This window comes from Dipodomys merriami, unplaced genomic scaffold, assembly GCF_024711535.1.
Source record: "Dipodomys merriami isolate MVZ:Mamm:240054 unplaced genomic scaffold, mDipMer1.0.p SCAF_911, whole genome shotgun sequence".
In the NCBI taxonomy this organism is placed as follows: Eukaryota; Metazoa; Chordata; class Mammalia; order Rodentia; family Heteromyidae; genus Dipodomys; species Dipodomys merriami.
The window spans coordinates 247815-267697 of NW_027206526.1; the positions used below are offsets into that span (position 1 = coordinate 247815).

General features: G+C 39.7%; 1 protein-coding gene across 6 annotated transcripts in view; it reads right to left on the bottom strand.

Moving 5' to 3' along the window:
• The window catches only part of LOC138821409 (F-box/WD repeat-containing protein 11), a 99831-nt gene that overhangs the window by 50933 nt on the left and 29015 nt on the right, over nucleotides 1-19883 (bottom strand). The window lies entirely within an intron of this gene.

The window sequence follows — 19883 nt, forward strand, 5'->3', positions numbered from 1 at the left end:
TGATTTGTTGTGAACTTCAAAGTGTTCTACAAAATAGTCTTCAATTACAAAAAAGTAAGGGAAAGGAAAGATGGAAACACCTGACAGACAAGATCTGAACAGAACCTCCAAACCCCATATTACAGTTAAGACAAAAGTACAGAGAACAAGAAAAGATTACTAAAAGCTACAAGAGGCGATAGGCAGGTCACTTACAATGCGAAATCTATCAGAATAACAACAGAGTTCTCAACAAAAACCTTAAAAGCAAAACAAAGGCTCAGGGTGATGTATTTCAAGCACTGAAAGTTAACTGCCAGGAAAGCTATCATCCATGATGAAGGTCAAATAAAAGACATTCCACCATACACAAACAACTAAAACAAGTTACTACTACTGAACCAGCACTTCAAAGAAATCCTATACATGGAAAAAATCAATATAAACCCGAAAACAAATCCTACCAGGTAAGTACATAAGCACAGAAAGAACGAGGAAATTTTAACACAATGGACTCAATTCCCCAATCAAAAAGACACAAAATGGTAAGTCCCAACCATCTGTTGTCTACCAGAAACACACCTAAACAGCAAAAACAACTATTAACTTAGGGTAAAAAGTTGGAAAAAAGGCCACCTAAGAAAATGGAACTCAAAAGCAAACATACTCATATCAGATAAAGTCAATTTCAAGACACAGATCAGTCACAGAAACAAAGGTAACTCCATATTAATAAAGCAAACTTTCCATCAAGATGACATTAACAATTGTTACATCTATGCTTCATTTGGTCAGTGCACCCAACTTTGTTATAAAAATGTACACAGACCCCCAAATCAGTGATAACAGGAGACTTTAATAACTCACTTTTCTGGTCCTCCAGACCAGAAGAAAAAAAAAAAAAAAAGAATCACGATGACACCATAGAACAAATAGACCTGATGAAACATTTACAGAGACTTTCATCCAACATAATACACATTCTCCTCAGCAGCCCATGGAACTTTTATAGATCGAACTTTAGGATACAAAGCAAAGGCTTAGCAAATATCAGTAAGCTAAAATAACCCCTTATATCTGACCACAATGGCATTAAACTAGAGCTTAACAGAAAACTACAGAAAATCTTCAAACACATGGAGACTGAACCAACAAACTGAGTCTATCAGAAACCTCTGGGATTCAGCAAAGGCAACACTGTAAGTGCCTATATCAAAAAATTGTTATCTCAAATTAACATCCCAATGATGCACCCCCTCAAACCTCTAGACAACATCTCACCAAAGCCAAAACTAGCAGACAGAAAGATGCAATAAAGATTAAAAATTAATAAAATAGATGTTTAAAAACACCAATTTCAAGACCATTTGTGAAGAGTAAAGAGAGTGGTAGTTAAAAGATATTATAGCCAGGTACCACTGGCTCACACTTGTAATCCTAGCTACTCAGGAGGCTGAGGTCTGAGGATCGCTGTCCAAAGAGAGCCCTAACAGTAAAAGCCATCACATCTCCAAATAACCACCAAAAGATCAGAAGTGGAGTTGCGGTACAGTGCTGGCCTTGAGCAAAACAACAACAACAACAAAAAACAAAACAAAAAAAAAGCTCAGGGACAGCATCCAGACCCTGAGTTCAAGCCACTGAAATAGTGCCCCCAAAAAAGGAAAAGAAAAAATCATGTGATTCCATCCCTCTCCAGCCAGAGCACAAACAACCCACGCCCATGAGGACCCGGAACAGTCTCACACTGGGAGAGGGAACGTAAACCAGAGCAGCCACCCTGGAAATCAGTACGGAGGTTCCTCAGACCCTGACCACGGACCGGCCCCATGAACCCCAGGAAGGTGAGCCAGGGTACACCACAAGTGCTTACACGTCCATGCACACAGCAGCTCTACCCCAGGAGCCCGGCAGCCAAGCTACGGACAGCCAGACCCCTGCGCCGGCCGGATGCAGCAAGAACGTGACATTTTAACATAGGTGATTATGTGTATGTATGTATTATCTCCCTCTCCTTCTCCCTTTCTGTCTCTCTCTCTCTCTCCCGCACGTGCACGCGCACGCGCGCACACACACGCGCGCACACACACACACACACACACACACACACACACACACACACACACACTGCAGTGTTAGGCAACCTTAAACAAGAATAAAATTTATTGGCAGAAAATGGATGAATCAGGAAACCATCATATTAAGCAAAATTAGCCATATTGAGAAAGATAAAAGTAACATATTTTCCCTCACACGTGGATGCTAGACCTAAAAGATAAACACAAACATATACAGGATCATATGTATACATGTATAAATGATGAAGTCAATTAAAATACAGTACATGCATGTATGAGAGACACACCACAGTGATATTCTTTGGGACAAATAACATGCAATATAACAAAACTGAGTATTAAGGATTAAACAACGTCCTGTCTGGGATGTGGGTAGTGTTGCAAAAAATGAAGAGGTGAAGGGCAGAGTATATATTCAAAATACTGCAGGTCATTTGTGAAGGTGGAACGAACACACTGGTGTGAGAAAGAGTATGTATGGGGGGAAGGAGAGTGACTCTGATCAAGATGCATAGATACATAATGGACACATTAAAACAACCGATGCCAGCAAGCATAAAGTCGTGTATCACCAGAGCAGACCGGGCTGAAGAGGTAGCTCCAAAGGTAGAGAACCTGACCAGCAAGTGCAAAGGCCTATGCCAAAGTTTAAACAAGAGCACCATCAAAAAGAGAAAAGGACAAGGAAAAACACACAGAACTACCCTTTAGCATAGGAATCTTGTAAACTTAAAAGTATCTCAAACGCTACAGCCCTGTACCAAAAGATGTGATGTGATGCTTGAAAACAATCTTCATTTATTAAAAAGGGAAGGTGGGGGGAGGGAGAGAGACAGAGACAGAGACAGAGAGAAAGAGAGAGACAGAGAGAGAGAAAGGGAAAAATAAAAGGGGAAAATTTAGCAAATGAACTTCCACACATGAAACAAAAGCAAGAAAACAATAAAACCAACAAAACAGAAGAAAAGTAGTAAGCTTTCCTTAACTGGGGTTCTGTGAGAGAAGACTTGGACGAGTGACTGATGAGTTTCCTTTCTTAAGAATGGTGAAGCCGGGCACTGGTGGCTCACGCCTGTAATCCTAGCTACTCAGGAGGCTGAGATCTGAGGATCGCGGTTCAAAGCCAGCCCGGGCAGGAGAGACCGTGAGACTCCTATCTCCAATAAACCACCAGAAAACCGGAAGTGGCGCTGTAGCTCAAGTGGTAGAGCGCTCGCCTTGAGCTGAAGAGCTGAGGGACAGCACCCAGGCCCAGAGGTCAAGCCCCACGACTGACAAAAAAAAAAAAAAAAGAATGGTGGAAACTAGCTTATAGTAGTAATAAACTGCAAAAGATACAGGAAATAATTAGGCTTTAAAGATAAAAGATGGCTATAGTTCTGTGGGTTTATTTCTGTTCTGTTCCATTGATCCTTGGACCTATTCTTGTGCCAGTGCCAAGCTGTTTTCATTACTATAACAAATGCTAGCATGGATACGGCCAAAAAGAAACACTATTACACTGTTTTGGGAAATAGAAGCTTGTTCAACCACTCTAGAAAGCAGCATGGAGATTCCTCAGAACGTAAACATAGAAGAGCTACCCCGTGACCTAGCGATTCCACTCCTGGTGTCTGTCCAGTACAGCACAAACAAGGCCATGAAAACCGTCGGCACAACCATGTTCACCTCAGCATTGTTTACCACAGTCAAGATACGGAATCAGCCCAGATGCCCCTCAGTGAATGAAAGGGATCAAGAAAATGTGGTATATACACACAACAGAATTCTACTTAACCATCAGAAGGAAGGTACTGTGCTAGGTGTGAGGAAATGGATGCGCTGTATTCACACGCTGCTTTGGTGAATGGCAACTCCTTTGTACAACTACTTGAAGATAATAAAAATATTTTAAAGATAAGAGTCTCTAGCCTAAAAGTAATTTGCTGAACATTCTCAATAACGACATACCAAACAAAATATGACTGGAGTCCTATTTCCCAAAAGCTTTAGAAAATAAAGGGTAAACCAAAGGTGCTCTTGAGTAATCAAGAAATGACTGCTGCTGGGCGTGGTGGAATGAATCTTGGGAAGAGCAGACAGGAGCACGGAGGGGAGAGCTGCACAGCTCTAGCTAGCCTGGACACAAAGTTAGGGAAACCAACTGAAACTAGTACTGGAGACATGGTGCAAGTGGCAAAGTTCCAAGTGAGGCCCAGTTCAACACCAGTACCAGCCAAGGGGGAAGGGAGGGCTTAGACCAACTTTAGAAAAAGGTTAATGAGTATTTTGAAAGCTTACAAAGTTGCAATCACAGTGCCACTTAAAAAAATGGAAGCAGCCATGTGCTGGTGGCGCCTGCCCGTCATCCTGTCCTAGCTGCTGAGATCTGAGCCAGCAGGGGCAGGAAGGCGCCTTTGGGGCTTTTATCTCCAATTAACCAATCAAAAACCAAAGTGGCGCTGTGGCTCAAGGTGGTAGAGAGCTAGTCTTGAGCAAAAGAGCTCAGGGACAGCACCTAGGCCCAGAGTTCAAGCCTCAGGATTGCCCCCCCCCCCAAAAAAAAAGAAATGCAAAGATACCAAGATTGAAAATACACTACATGCACTACTGATAGTACAAAAAAGCTGAAGAGGAAAAAAGTACACTTCAGGGAATAAACAATACTGAAAAGATATTCCGATCTCTAAAGTAGGTATAAGACTATGTTTACCTAGCCTGGCAATGAAGATTTAAATGTGATGGAAGTGGCGCTGTAGCTCAAGTGGTAGAGCGCTGGCCTTGAGCTGAAGAGCTGAGGGCCAGCGCCCAGACCCAGAGTTCAGGCCCCATGACCGACAAAAAAAAAAAAAAGCTGAAGATTTAAATGTGCTTTTTAGGAATTCATAAAGATGTCTGAAAAGCAAAAGTTAGATCATGAAGAAAAAAAAAAGCAGAAAACAATCATTTCTGAGAAAACATAAAACTAGAAATCATTCCCATGAGAGAAAAACTTTTGCTCCAAAATCAATGCTGAAGAACAATCTCTGACACTTCTGGCTAGTCTTTGAAGGTTTGGGAAAATTACCCTGTGAAACCAGGTTGAACTAATGTATTGTCGCTAATTAGTTCTCTAATGTATTTCTCCATTTTTTTATTAGTAAGTTGTTGAAAAGACAATTCAACATAAAGGTAACATTTCTTCCTAACTTAAAAATTTAATACATCTCCAATAAGGCCACACAAAAACCTTCTGTATGGAGCTAGACAAATTCATATGGACTAATATTCAAGTTCACAGCGAGAAAACAAGCATGTAGGAATACTCAGTTAAAACAAAAACACACCAAAGAAAAGCTACCCTGAGGATTAGAGGCTAGTCCTCTCTGCCTGTGTGACTACTCCAAGGTGCACGAACACAAAGCCCTCCTGTACAGGGGTCAGCAAACTTTTTCTGAAAGGGTGGAGGAAATAAAGATAACTACTCAACTCCTTGCTGTGACTGACGGTGGCTGCGCTCTAGTACAGCTGGATTTACACAAACACACTGAGTTTGGCTTGTGTCACAGCTTGCCAGACGTTGGTCAGACGGAATACAAAGTCCAGAAGTAGATCCAAGTACACATGAAAAATTAGCTCACGGTAACAGTGGCATCTCAAATCACTGGGAAACTTTTTAAGAAGCAGTACTAGGACAACTGGTTAACAATTCAGAAAGAGATAAACTTAGATCTGTACTTCACAGAATGTACATAAATAAACTCCAAATCAATCTAAAACTTAAGAGACTGAACTGTAAGCAATGGAAGAAAACGGGCGAATTCCTTATAAGTATGATATAAATCCACAAGTCCAGGTGCAAAAGAGAAGAAAAGGAGGACAGGAGGGAAAAAAGGGAAGAGAGGAGGAAGAGAGGAAAAGAGAAAAATATGACTAGATAAAAAATGTAAACTTTTACATAGCATTTAAAAAATAAACCTGTAAGTTTAAAGGAAAATGACAAACTGAGGAAAATGGTTTTAACATATGTCATAAATAAAAGGACTAGTAAACCTAAAAACCTTTTAAGGAGGGGGTTATAAAAATACAAACTCTTCAATAGAAAAATGGACAAAATAATAGATTTTAATATATGCTATAATGTTCTGACTGGACGGATAACTTTAAAGATACAAACATGGCCACTAAACAGGGAGCGATGTTCAGATTCACTGAAAAATGAAGATGCAAACAAAACCTCCACTTTTCGCGAACAAAGCCTGCTGGCAAATGCTCCAAAGCGTGACACGCTGTGGAAGCAGTGAGGAGGCAAGAAGCACCTTCCTCTATTTCTGGTAGGAAGGCAAACGTGCACGCCCTTTCCAGAGGAAAACCTGGCAATACTTAGAGACATTAAGTACGCATATACCTAGCAACCCCACGTCCCCACGCTGTCTGTGAAGATTCACTAATTCAACAATATTGATAATACATACATGGCCATCCACAGAAGCCATCATTTACAATTTTTAAAAAGTGGGAATAACATATGTGCTCTTACATAAGAGACCAGCTGCACAAATACATTAGCATATGAACTTAATGGAATGTTACATAGCCATAAAACAAGAAGGAAGGCCTCTGTGAATTAGGAAGATAATAATTTTCTTCAGGTCACACTTTTACAAAGTGCAGAAGGTTATACATTATACACTTCCTTTTGTATAAGAAATAAGGAAAAAGTTTAAAATACATACACATATAGCTTCTCACTAGTATATAAAGAAACTGAATAAGTCATCAAAAATAGATCAATTATCCACTGGGAACAGAACTTAAAAGACACACATTTTTAGATGAGTGCATGTGTGGATGGACATGTGTATATAAAATAGGATCTCACTACTATGTAGCACAGGTTGGCTTTAAAACTCACAGCTCTGCAGTCCCAAACTCTAGCACTGCGCCTTTTTTTATATTTTTTGACGCTTAGAATTACATTAAGTTTTTGTACATGCTCAAATAAATAACCACATCAACAATGAATGGGAGAGATTCTCAACAGAAACAAATGAACCTAAGTATATTTCAAATTGATAGCACACTCCTATTTGATGGAACTCAGCAGTTGGATAAACAGTCACAAACAAAAAAATGTTTTAATGGTAAAGAAAATTTCAGTTTGGTTAGTAATATGAGTAAATGATTCTAAAATTGCTACTGTGAATGAATCTAGGACCAGAGCAATTGAGTGTTTTGTAGAAAATGCAAACCAAGTTCCTCACTGTTTGAGAACTGAGTTACAAATACAGGAAGGGTTAACTCATAGGCAGCTATAATGAAATCTGTGGGACTCGAGGGAGCTGGCGGGCATATCAGTATGAGCTCGTGTGGTTCTTAGCATATAAAGGAGGAGGGAGGCTTGAAGAGGGACAAACAAAAACTGGTGTGTGTAAGTGTGGTGTGTGTATCCCTAACACAGGTGGCTGAGCAGGCCCAGTGTTAGCACACTTGCCTTGCAGATCAGCACCATTCTTCACTAGAAGACACTAGGACTCCTAGGAGAAATGGCTGATTCCAAGGATGAGTATGGGAAATATGAGAAGAGTCCGGAACAAAACTGCTGCAACCAAGTATATGGTGTGTTTAAACTATTATGAGGCCAGGTCAAAAAGATACAGAAATAAACACCCAACATTCTGGACACAGCTACTAGCCAACTCTGACCAGACCATCAAAATAACCACAAGCTATGGAATAGGAAAAGCGTTCATGCAGCTACCGTAAGAGAAAGATTAAAATTCTACTTTTATATAGTTTCAAAGTAACTCCCAACAAAATTCCGGGAGAGAGAGAGAGAACTTTAAACAGTGAAATAAGGCTTGCTCGATACTATCTTACCCAGGTCAAAATCATGTGCTACCTCTGGGCTGCAATGTAAGAAAACAGTACTAGCTTCTATTCCTACCAAAAGACTGTAGGGGAAATCTAGTCATGAGAAGGCAATAACTACAAGTTACAGATATGACCTACAAAATAACTGGTCTGCAGTCTTTGAAAGTGTCAACGTCACAAAAGTTTACAAAACTGAGAAGCTGCTCCAGGTTGAAAGAGGGATAACCACTAAAGGCAATGCATTACTCTGAACTGGAACGTTCTACAAAAAGACAACATTAGGACCTTTCTTGAAACTTAAATAGATGGCAGTACGTTTCAACATTACAGTCTACCGATGACTTGCAATGTGATTGGGTAAGAGCGTCCTCTTATGTGGGAAGTACACACTGAAATATTACGGCAGCTCAGCATTAAGTCACTTTTACTTTTCAATTTTCACTGAAATAAATAGCCCTTTGCAATGTACCTGGCAACTTTTCTGTAACTGTGGATCTCAAACTACATTATAAGCATTTTTTCCAATGGTTTGTTCACATTAACTAATAAGCAGTACACACTTCAAATTATGGGGCCATATCCCTAAGAATAAACATGAAGTATTCTATGCCTCCTTGTTTTCTGCACCGTCAGATAAACTCAGTAAACCTCTCAGACTAGGTCTGAGGACTCCATGGGTTCGTGTGCGGTCGCAGCCACTCACTCCTCTCCTATGCTATCTACAGGATCTCCCTGGGTAACTTTCCTTTTTGGTGATCTTTTTCTTGGAAATTAATTACATGCAGTTTCTTCCTACTTATCACAAATAGTATTTTAAACCTTAATTTTTTCATTTTCCCCTGTCTTAAAGATGATCAATTTAGCTTTTTTGGTGAAGAGAAGTTGCTGAGGATTGAATGTAGGGCTCTGAGCTTGCTGGGCAGGCACTCTACCACTTGAGTAAAAACTCCAGACCCTTTTTAGGTTGGTCAGGGCAGGGTCTGGCTGGTCCTGGCAGCCTAGGCTGCTTTCTTGGGTTGCTAGGGATAATAGAGAGTATTACTGCCATGGAATGAAATGCAGTCTTTTTTTTGGGGGGGGGGGTGGGGGGTCTGGTCGTGGGGCCTGAACTCTGGGCCTGGGCGCTGTCCCTCAGCTCTTCAGCTCAAGACTAGCGCTCTACCACTTGACCCACAGTGCCACTTCCGGCTTTTTTCTTTTTTGCTTATGTGGTGCTGGGGAATAGAACCCAGGGCCTCAGGCATGCAAGGCAAGCGCTCTACCACTGAGCCACCTTCCCAGTCCTTAAGAATTTTTTTTATATTTGGACTGGCCTCAAACCATGGACCTCAATCACCTCCTCTCAAGTAGCTAGCATTACTGGCTTGAGCTACCACACCAGGAAAGGATTAAACTTTTCCCTTTTGTCTTAAACAACTAATGTGTATCCTAGAAGAACAAAGATTTTACAAGTAACCCTTGATTTTCTGAAAGTATACATATCCTATACTAAAGGAGAATGTTTATGTGCAAAGTATCCAGGAAAACTGGCAAAATGTGTTCTTTGCATTTCCAGAGCACCGCACGCTGTACGGGAGCTGTCAGGTCTTTTGCAATACGTGCAAGGTGTGTGAGTGATTTTGTTTTCTTCGGTATTTTGTGAGTAACCCATTCTAACTGAATGATCTCAATGCTGAACTCTAAACTTGGCACCCAGACAATTCAATGAAGACATGGGTTAGTAGTGCTGGTGCTGGTGCTGCTGTGCATTTGAAAATGTCTCTGGAGTTCATTTTCATAGCCAAGTACAACGTAGGAGATCTTCTTTTAGTAAGCCATGTCTTAGCTGAGTCAACACATACTCAAGTTGCTCAGTTTGAAGAGCTGCCATTGGTAATGAGGTTCAGAGCAATACTCTTGATACAACTTAATACTCTTGATAAAAACTTCTCCCTCTAGTGAGGGAGCACCGAGACACACTCCAGAAAGCAATTTAACAAGCTGTGTCACATGTAGCTCCTAGAAATACATCCTAAGTTATTCAAAATGAAGGCAGTGTGTATGCACAAAGATGGTGAGCTTATAATTAAAAATGAGGATTCTTAAGTACCAAGAGAAATGTTAACTTACAGATGCTTATGAGAAACTTACAGGCATCCTGAGAAGTGTTCAAAGCATAAAAGAATGTAAAATTATATACCTATACACACGAATATATACACATAGTGTAAATATATAAATATTAAAAACTACAGTAAAAAATGCCAATATTAAAATGGCACTAAGTTGAGGATTTATTTCTAATCATTCTTTCTATTTTTACGCCAACATTCTATAATAAATACTACAATATGCTCTAAAAGCAAAAGCACTTTTTCCAAGATAATCTTTCAACTTACAGAAACATAAGAATTCATAGAATTCTCTGAACCAAGTTCAGAGTAGTTGTAGTTATAAAAACAGTATTATATTGTATAATCCTAACCTAACTTGGAGATCCTTCTCATTCTAGTTTATTATGCCTGTTTTTATGTTTTTGTTCATTGATTAATTATTGAGCAGCTACTACCCGCTAAAAGCTATTCTAGCAAAGAGTGTGTCCACCAAGAAGAGAACAGGAAAACATGGCCTCTTTTTCTTCTGGGACTTGGACTGGGAGGTGGACGACAGTGACAACAGGAATAGAAAACAAACAAAGAACTTTACTTCTTTCAGACAGGGCTTGGTGCTCTGAATTTAAAATGAAGCAGAGTGAAGAAACCATAGAAAGCAGAAAGCTAGTTAGTTTAATAGGGTGGACAGAGAAGGCCTCCCACAGAGAAGATATGTGGTCACTGAAGCTGTTTGTATAAAACAGGACTCCTGTTCATAATTGTTCTAAGAGTTTTTAAAGTCTATGTACAACTTAAATTATAATTAATACAATGAAAAGTTTCTACTTTAAGAAGCACTAATATCAGAACTTCAGAGGCTAGATTTCAACCCTTCCTTTTCCCCTCCTCCATCTCAATTTTGTCATGTATAAACAGCTATAATAGTGCCTAATTAATACAACTGTTCAGAGGATTAAGATAATATGAGAAAGTGATCAGAAACATGACCAAGCAAATACACATCCATTTACTGAGAAGTCTCTACATAGAATTTTTCCACAAAATGAATACTGTGCACTGTGTTCTACATATAAAATCTATATTCTATATAGATATTACATTCTATGTAAACTACCTATTGTATTTCATGCTGTTTAATGTAATTTATATATCTACTAGATGCATACATACTATGTACTATGTATTGTGTATATATATATATATATATATATATATATATATATATATATATATATATACATATATATATAAATATATCGTATTATATTCCTGCTAAAATATTAGATGGCTCTCCTGGTAAAAATCTTAAATGACTTCTCACCTCATGAAGAAGGCATACAATGCGTAGCTGCCTTCATAATTTTCTCTGCTTTCACTCCTCTTCATTCTCATCATCTCCTACACGCTGCATATACAGTCAGTCAACAGCTGTTTTCAACCCGCAAACATTCCCATCTGGGTGTGTACTTCTTGTTCCTTCTACCTGCAATTCTCTCCCCTTGGTCCCTGTTTGACTTGCTCCTTTGTTGCCTCCAGCCATTGGTTCAAATGTTATCATCTCAAGGAGACTTTCTCTCATCACTTCACTTAAACACATTGTACCACTACTTACGATAGTCATAAGTGATTTTTAAACATAAACCTGAAGCCTAGGCCAGGGACTGGCTCAAATGACAGAGGAACCACCACCTGCCTAGTGGGTGGGAGGGAGACCTTGAGTTTAACCCCCCACACTGCCAGAGAGTAAATTAAAGTAAAATGATGATGATGATGATGATGATGATGTAAATCCCTAATCCACAGCACTGCCAAACAAATCACAGAGAAGCTGAAAGATTTAACTGCAAAGCATGATGTCATAAATAAACCAGTAAAGTATCAAAGCAAGTAGACCTCATAAAAAGCTTTTTTTCTACACTTAAACCATGGCTAACAAAAGCTTTACAAACAAAACTGAAAGACTAATGTCAAACTAGTGAACATTTATCAGCAATTAATGAGTTACTGTACTTAATACAGTTTCAACTAATTAGATATTTTTAAAGTGAATCCATCAGTAAATGGTGAAAGGACATTAAGAGTTAATTGATGAAACACAAATAAAAATGGCCAATAACTGTTTATATATGTATGCCATCTCGGGGGCTGGGAAGGTGGCTCAGTGGTAGAGCGCTTGCCTTGCATGCCTGAGGCCCTGGGTTCGATTCCTCAGCACCACATAAGCAGAAAAAAGCCATAAGTGGTGCTGTGGCTCAAGTGGTAGGGCACTAGCCTTGAACTAAAGAGCTGAGGGACAGCACCCAGGCCCAGAGTTCAGCCCCCACAGCTGGCAAAAAAAAAAAAAAAAAAAAAATCCTTATATGTATGCCATCTCATTAGCTATCCAGTACATGTACTGAAATTTCAGTAACGGTAACATTCATTTTCATCCATCAGAATGGCAAATAAATCCAATGTCCTTCAGGCTAAAAGGAATGGGAATCTCTCAGACATTGCTTTTAGAATGACCCAGCTTCTTACAATTACAACAAACTAAAATTCTTAATTTGCATACTCCTTTAACTAAAGAAATAATCCCTGAAGCATACAGACGTTTAGTTACAATAAAGTTCTATTCAATGTAGCTTAAAATATCAAAAAATTGGAAGCAATCTTAATAGGAAACAGTTTCTTGAAATCAGTAACCTACCTATCTATTAAATAGATATTTGCAGTGATTTAAAGTGATGATAGGCCAAAGGGCCCATGGCTGTAAAATCCTAGCTACTCAAGAGGCTGAGATCTGAGGCTCGTGGCTTGAAGCCAGTCCAGCCAGGAAAAGACTGTGAGACTCTTATCTCCAACTAATCACAGAAAAGGCCAGACGGGTACTGTGGCTCCAGTGGTAGAGCACTAGCTTTGAGCAAAAGGAGTTCAAGAACAGCACCCAGACCCAGAGTTCAAGCCCCAGCACTGGCAAAAAAATAAAATAAAATAAAATGATGACAGATGTATCAAGTCATTATGCTACTAGGTGTCCTTTTTTAATTTACTGGTTTAATTTTGAACAAGTGAGTGTCATTTTAAATATTTTTTAAGGTAAACCATTAATTTTTCTTTAATGACTAGGACATAAACTGTGACTTTTCCAGGAAAGCAGCTCAGTTACCAAGACCAAAAGAAATTTTTTTTCTACACTTTTCTAAAAGTACTCCAAAAATGTGGATATCAAGATATCGTTAATTAAAGAGTTAGACTTTACTAATCTCAGGCCAAATCTGTAACATAAAGGTAAGTAAATAAAGTAAGCAGAGATGTGTTTTTTCTAGGAGAAATCCAATTTTACTATCACAAAAAAAGTATAGCTGCATAACCTCCAATCAACAAATAATACACATTTAGTGACTGACAATTAATTATTAACATTTGTTTCTTGGGGACAGTAAATTGAAAAGGACAGCTTATTAAACAGCTCTCTATATAATTTAGTTAATATTAAAAAATTGACTTTCTTTGACAAAGCAATTGCACTTGAAGGAATTTACTGTATGGATACAATCATGCATCCTTATAGGCATTTGTGAGCTGACATTATTAAAGCCATTACGTCCTACAGAGTAAAGACCCTTCAATAGAGAACATGTGATTTTTGAAATAAAACAATAACCTATTTGCAGGTATACAGTTTTACACACTGACATAGACAGTCAATGTATGATAATTAAGCATATTACAAACTGAGTAACGACATATGTAACATGTTCTTTCTGTCTTAAGTTTTAGTCTAAAATGGTAATGGTGGAAGTGGTGCTGTGGCTCAAGTGGTAGAGTGCTCGCCTTGAGCTGAAGAGCTGAAGGACAGCACCCAGGCCCAGAGTTCAAGCCCCATGACTGACTAAATAAATAAATAAAATGGTAATGGTTAACTCATAACACTGGCATCAAAGAAACTTGTCTTTTTCTCTGTGTGTGTGCCAGTCCTGGGGCTTGAACTCCAGGCCTGTGTGCTGTCCTTGAGCTTTTTTGCTTGAGCCACAGCTCCATTTCCAGCTTTTTTCGGGGGGTGGGGGGGGAGGGATGGGGAGGGTGGGAGGATAGGTAGTTAATTGGAAATAAGAATCTCATGGACTTTCCTGCCTGGGCTGGCTTCAAACCACAATCCTCACATTTCTGAGGTGCTAGGAGTATAGGCATAAGCCAACGTACTTGGCTCCTGTCTTTAAAACAAAAAACAAAACAAACAAACAAAAACAGGGTGGGGAGGCATTGGAGATAGTCTCGTTGTGTACTCCAGGCAGCCTCAAATTCCTACTCCTTCTGACTTAAACACTCAAACGCTGGGGTGTCAGAAGTGCACCACCATGTGCAGCTGGGGAGTCAGAAGTGTACCACCATGTGCAGCTGGGGAGTCAGAAGTGTACCACCATGTGCAGCTGGGGTTACAGAAGTGTACCACCATGTGCAGCTGGGGTTACAGAAGTGTACCACTATGCACAGCTGGGGAGTCAGAAGTGTACCACCATGTGCAGCTGGGGATACAGAAGTGTACCACCATGTGCAGCTGGGGAGTCAGAAGTGTACCACCATGTGCAGCTGGGGTTACAGAAGTATACCACTATGCACAGCTGGGGAGTCAGAAGTGTACCACCATGTGCAGCTGGGGTTACAGAAGTGTACCACCATGTGCAGCTGGGGTTACAGAAGTGCACCACCATGTGCAACTGGGGAGTCAGAAGTGTACCACCATGTGCAGCTGGGGAGTCAGAAGTGTACCACCATGTGCAGCCTTTGTGTGTTTTTATAATCTTTAATACCAACAGTGTTATTTTTTTTAAAAAAAATTTAAATGCTGACAAAAAGTGACTTTTTTTAAGAAAAAAAATTCCAATTAAGTTATCTTAGATTTGCTTTAAAGTTCTGAGTAGGAGAAGGGACCAAAGATGGAAAAAATAGCTGGGGAAAACTTTTGTCTAAATAGCCTAAGTTGGAAAAGTGTTCATTGTTAATCTGAATGATTCTCTCCTTCCCTCTCTCTCATATGTGTTTGGAAAGTTCCACAGTAAAATCTTCCTAAGAGCATACCAAATACCAAATAAAACAGACAGATCCAGAGGTGTTCTGGAGGAGGGAGAGGTGGGGAGAGACTCTGCTAAGTTCTCCTTCGCTCCTTTATAGTGACTCCAAAGTCAGGCAAGTTGCATGGGACAGTTAAAACAACACCACAGGAGCATAGAACCAATACAGTTTCCCAGACTCCAAGCAGCCAGTCAGAAGAAAGTCTAAAACAGCAACAGGCAGGAATGAAGGTATTAATGGGTTTTCCCTCCCTCCCTCCTTCCCTTCCTTCCTTCCTTCCTTCTTCCTTTTTCCCTCTCTTTTCCTCCTTTCCCCTTTTTCCTTCCTTTTCATAACTTTAGCTTGGTTTCCATTCCAGGGACTGAGCAACATCTTCAGGTTTGTAAATTTCCTTACAAAAACAAAAATTGAAGTTTTCAATGATCATACAATATTGTAATTTCCACCTATGTAATTGACATGAACCGAACTTTAAAAATAAAGGTTATCAGAAATCTTCAAGTTTTTGGGGTCCCGAGTACAAATACAACAAACAACACAAAATGACAGAGCCCCAGTCTCACTGGAAGGGGAAAGGCAGTTAAGTAGACAGCATGTGAGAGTCCTAAGGCAGAGGTCCTGTCCTGAAGAATGGAGAAAAGCAGGGACCGTACCATATGCACGCTCTTTTAGCTTATCTTTGACATGGTCTGAAATCTAAGAATCCTTTCTTCTTGAACTGAGAACTTGGTGCAAGCAAAGAAATGGATTTTCATCCACCAAAGGCAGGCAATCAATAAGAGATACCTATTACTGTCTTCTACTTTGCAAAAAAAAACCCAAAAAACAGAAACACCCCTGGTTTAGGTAAACATAACTAACTACCTTCATTTCTAAAGATAAGGGCACAGGCTTAGGAAAGAAACTTGCTCGGCCATTACACAGTTGAAGCATAATGGAATCTAGGTTTGTCTCCTTTAAAGCCAATATTTTGCCTACCAAAGAATCATCCATCTTAGCTCGGCAACTACAGTAAGTTCCAACTACAGTGTTCCCAGATCACCTGGGATTACTATGAACAGTGAAAGCTAAGAAGAGCAACAAGCAGGACAGCTGTCCAGACACTGCATTCATGGCTGCCAGCAACACACCCTGTAGAATTCAATTCACACGACGCTCTCTACTCGAGTAACCAGTCCACCTTTGACAACAGCCAGTCCTGATTGTTCTTCCCAGCTCAAAGTCACCAAGAGGATTTCCAAGAAAACTTGTCAGGACTACAGTATCTAACCGTTATTAACACTAAAAATGAAGGGGAATTTGTTCCAACCCGAAAGTGAGACAAGTCAAAATGGCCGTTTTCTCTGCAGCCTGGAGACAGCAATGATTCTACAGTTGTCCAAATAGATATTCTGTTATTTAAAATTCTCTACAAGAAATCTAATGAGATAATCTAGGGCCAACAGCCCAGCACACAGAAAAAAGGTAGAAAATTAAAAATCACTATTAATAACATTGGTGTTAATCTCACACCAGACTCTCACCAAGGCTGTTCATTGATTAGCTGACAGAACAACCAAGTGGTCAAATCTGGATGTATAGGATAAATGAAATATTCACATACACACAAACACATGGCTCTCCTTTGTGTCATGGGTCAGTATGGATTTCCATTCACAGATATGTGCAGGGATCAAGTCTACATTGCTCATTTTTATAGGTCTCCTAGTAGTAGAGTCCCTGCAGTGCCTATTAATGGAATTAACTTTGCAGAAATTCCTTCACAAGCATTCCTAGATTTAAGATTCAGAAGTGCTCCTTTTGGAATAGGGAATGACTTTTTTTTTTTTTTAAACTATAGAATTTAACAGGTTTTCTTGGTTTGGTTTTGTTTTTTGTTTGGTCAGTTGTGGGGCCTGAACTCTGTCCCTCAGCTCTTCAGCTCAAGGCTAGCACTCTACCACTTGAGCCACAGCGCCATTTCCGGCTTTTTCTGCTTATGTGGTGCTAAGGAATCGAACCCAGGGCCTCACGCATGCAGGCAAGCACTTACCACTGAGCCACCTTCCCAGACTCAACAGGTGTTGTTTTGTTTTGTTTTGCTTTCCCTCCAGGTAAATAATGACTGAACAAACTACACATGAGACATCAATAGTAGAAGTTTCTCCAAATAACCAAGACTTACAAATGAGAAAAGAGGCAAGGAAGCCAGTTTTGGAATCAGGTTAGTGCGAGAGATTCAAATGGCTAGTCCACCACTTTATGGTTTTATAAATACTAACTTGAGTCACACACACTGAGTTTCATTTGCCACATCAGGAAAATGGAGGTAATTACTCCTACTTCTATTAGATTGTCATAAACCTAATTCATGGGCATGAGCAATACTAAGCACAGCTGATAGGGAGTGGTTTTTATTTAAATCTCTGGTAATCCTTTTCCCCTCTCATAAATGGCAAAAATTTTTGAAAAAGCAGGATTGAAGACAGCAGTTATGTTGAGGCGAATTTATTGTTACTATTAGTAGGGCCAATGTGAGTTTTAAGAAGGACTCCATCAAGGGCCTTCAACGGTCCAAGCAAAAGTGACCAGGCTCTCTTCTTCAGGGAGCCTGTTCTTCCTCTCAGCCTACTTAAAATTACTTAGTTGAGATGTGCAATGTAGCATGCAGGCAAGAGATTTTCTTTGAAAGTCCAAATCCAAATCAAAGCACTAAATTTTAGTGCTGTACAGAGGGAAGACTGATGTTGAAATATGTAAAACAAAATAAAATTAAAGACCCAAGAGATAGTTCAGTGGTAAAGAAACTGTAGAGCATGAACAAGACTGTAGGCTTGATCCCTAGCAACAAAACCAAACAAAAACCTTAGACTTTAAAAGACAGCTAAGAATTAAAAACCACATACAAGCTTTTTGTTTAAAACAGTAATAATACAACAAATGGATAATTAATATACAGTTCCATTAATATACAGTTGCTTTCCATTCAAAAGTAGAGCAAAACATGGTTAAGGATTACCTCATTCTACTCTGTTAAGTGTCATGTTACTATGCAACCAGAGGGCAGTGGAACTATTCGGTTAATAAAATTCTCTACATACTTCTAAAGACAACATTGCTCCATTCACTGAAGTAGGTCTTATGAAGGCAGTTTCTACTGTTTTCTCTTAGATATAAACTTTCTCTGAAGAGATGAGTAAAAGAACTTTTGAGGCTTTTTTCTTTCATACTTTCCCACACTGGCCCCGCCTTCCAAGAATTAACCACACTATGATTAAAATGAATTGAATGGTACACTCTACTGGTCAATTGCTTTTAACTCAATGCAGTAAAAGAATCTTGCACTTTAGGATCTCATTAACAACTACAATTCTCCTGCTTAAATTTCCAGTTCTAAAAAAAAGGCATTAGAACATTAAAAATCAACTGTAACATTTCAAGTAATCATTGCAGATACTCACTTACTACAATGTAAATATCCATTCTACAGCACCAAGGAGAATGCATGCAACACTGTTTACTATCTATACAACACTTTTTCAGAAAGGTGTTGCTTTTCTAAGATAAACATATACCACACTGGGACCTCACTGGAACAATTCCTGCATTCTAAAACATGTAACTGAGCAGTATCTGAACTTCCTCTCCAACTATGCTACTGAGTTTCTAGAACAATATATTTTAAAGAAAGTAATTTAAATCAATAATCAATGCTACTGAGAATGTCTGACAATAAGTAAAATGACCAACACCAAAACACATGAAATTTTCTTCCTAGCCTTCAGCCCTATTTAAAGACTGTAAACTTAAGTAAGAAGATTATCGAGGTCAGTAAGGTCACCTATACTATCAATACCCCTCTCATTTTCTTTTTTTTTTTTTTTTTTTTGGGGGGGGGGGTCCGGTCCTGGGGCCTGAACTCTGGGCCTGGGCGCTGTCCCTCAAGCTCTTCAGCTCAAGGCAAGCACTCTACCACTTGAGCCAAAGCGCCACTTCCGGCTTTTTTTCTTTTTGCTTATGTGGTGCTAAGGAATCGAACCCAGGGCCTCATGCATGCAAGGCAAGCGCTCTACCACTGAGCCACCTTCCCAGCCGCCCCCCCCCCCCATTTTCTACTCCTTGGCTTTCTTTAAACAGGGCAATCTCAACAGGAGGCCAAGAACATAATATCACTTTTTAAAGAAGGATATATGAAACAACTTGAGCTACGTGATGATGGAAAGTTAACATTAATATTGAAACCATATTTACTTAAACACATGCTTTCTCTTAACACAATTTCCCAAAAATTAAAGCCACAATGTTTACAGCCTTGGCATGAAATCTATCTCAACAAGAGAGTGACCAACTGCACTCCTGCTAACAGTTCTGAGCAGCCCCACCTCCCACCTACCCAAAAAGTATGACTTTTATCTGTGGAATTCTCTGCCGGTCTCGGCCTGGAAAACCGGGTGGGCCCTGAGGACAGAGGGTAGCTCTGGCCCTGGGGAGGAGGCTCAGACTGAGCGACTGGCAGCATAAAGCTGTGATCTCTATAAACCTCAGTTTGAGGCTTTAGTAACCACGATTCCTTCCTCCCACGCCTTTTTTGAAGGGGAAAGACAAGGCAAACCAAAAGAATGAGTTTCAAAATAGAAAAATCACCACTTTACTTAAGAAACCCTCCAACTCAACAAAGAACTGTTAAAGGTAGCCAAATGGAGAATGTCAGGAAGGGGGTCAGGGCACAGGCACAACTATTAAACATAAGAATCACAATTCTCAAGGTGAGGAGTAAAGAATAAAAGGCAGGAGCAGAAAAAGGGGAGCAGGACAGGGTCCAGCTGAAAAACCACTAGCTCAGAGGGCCCTGGGGACTGGCTCTCCC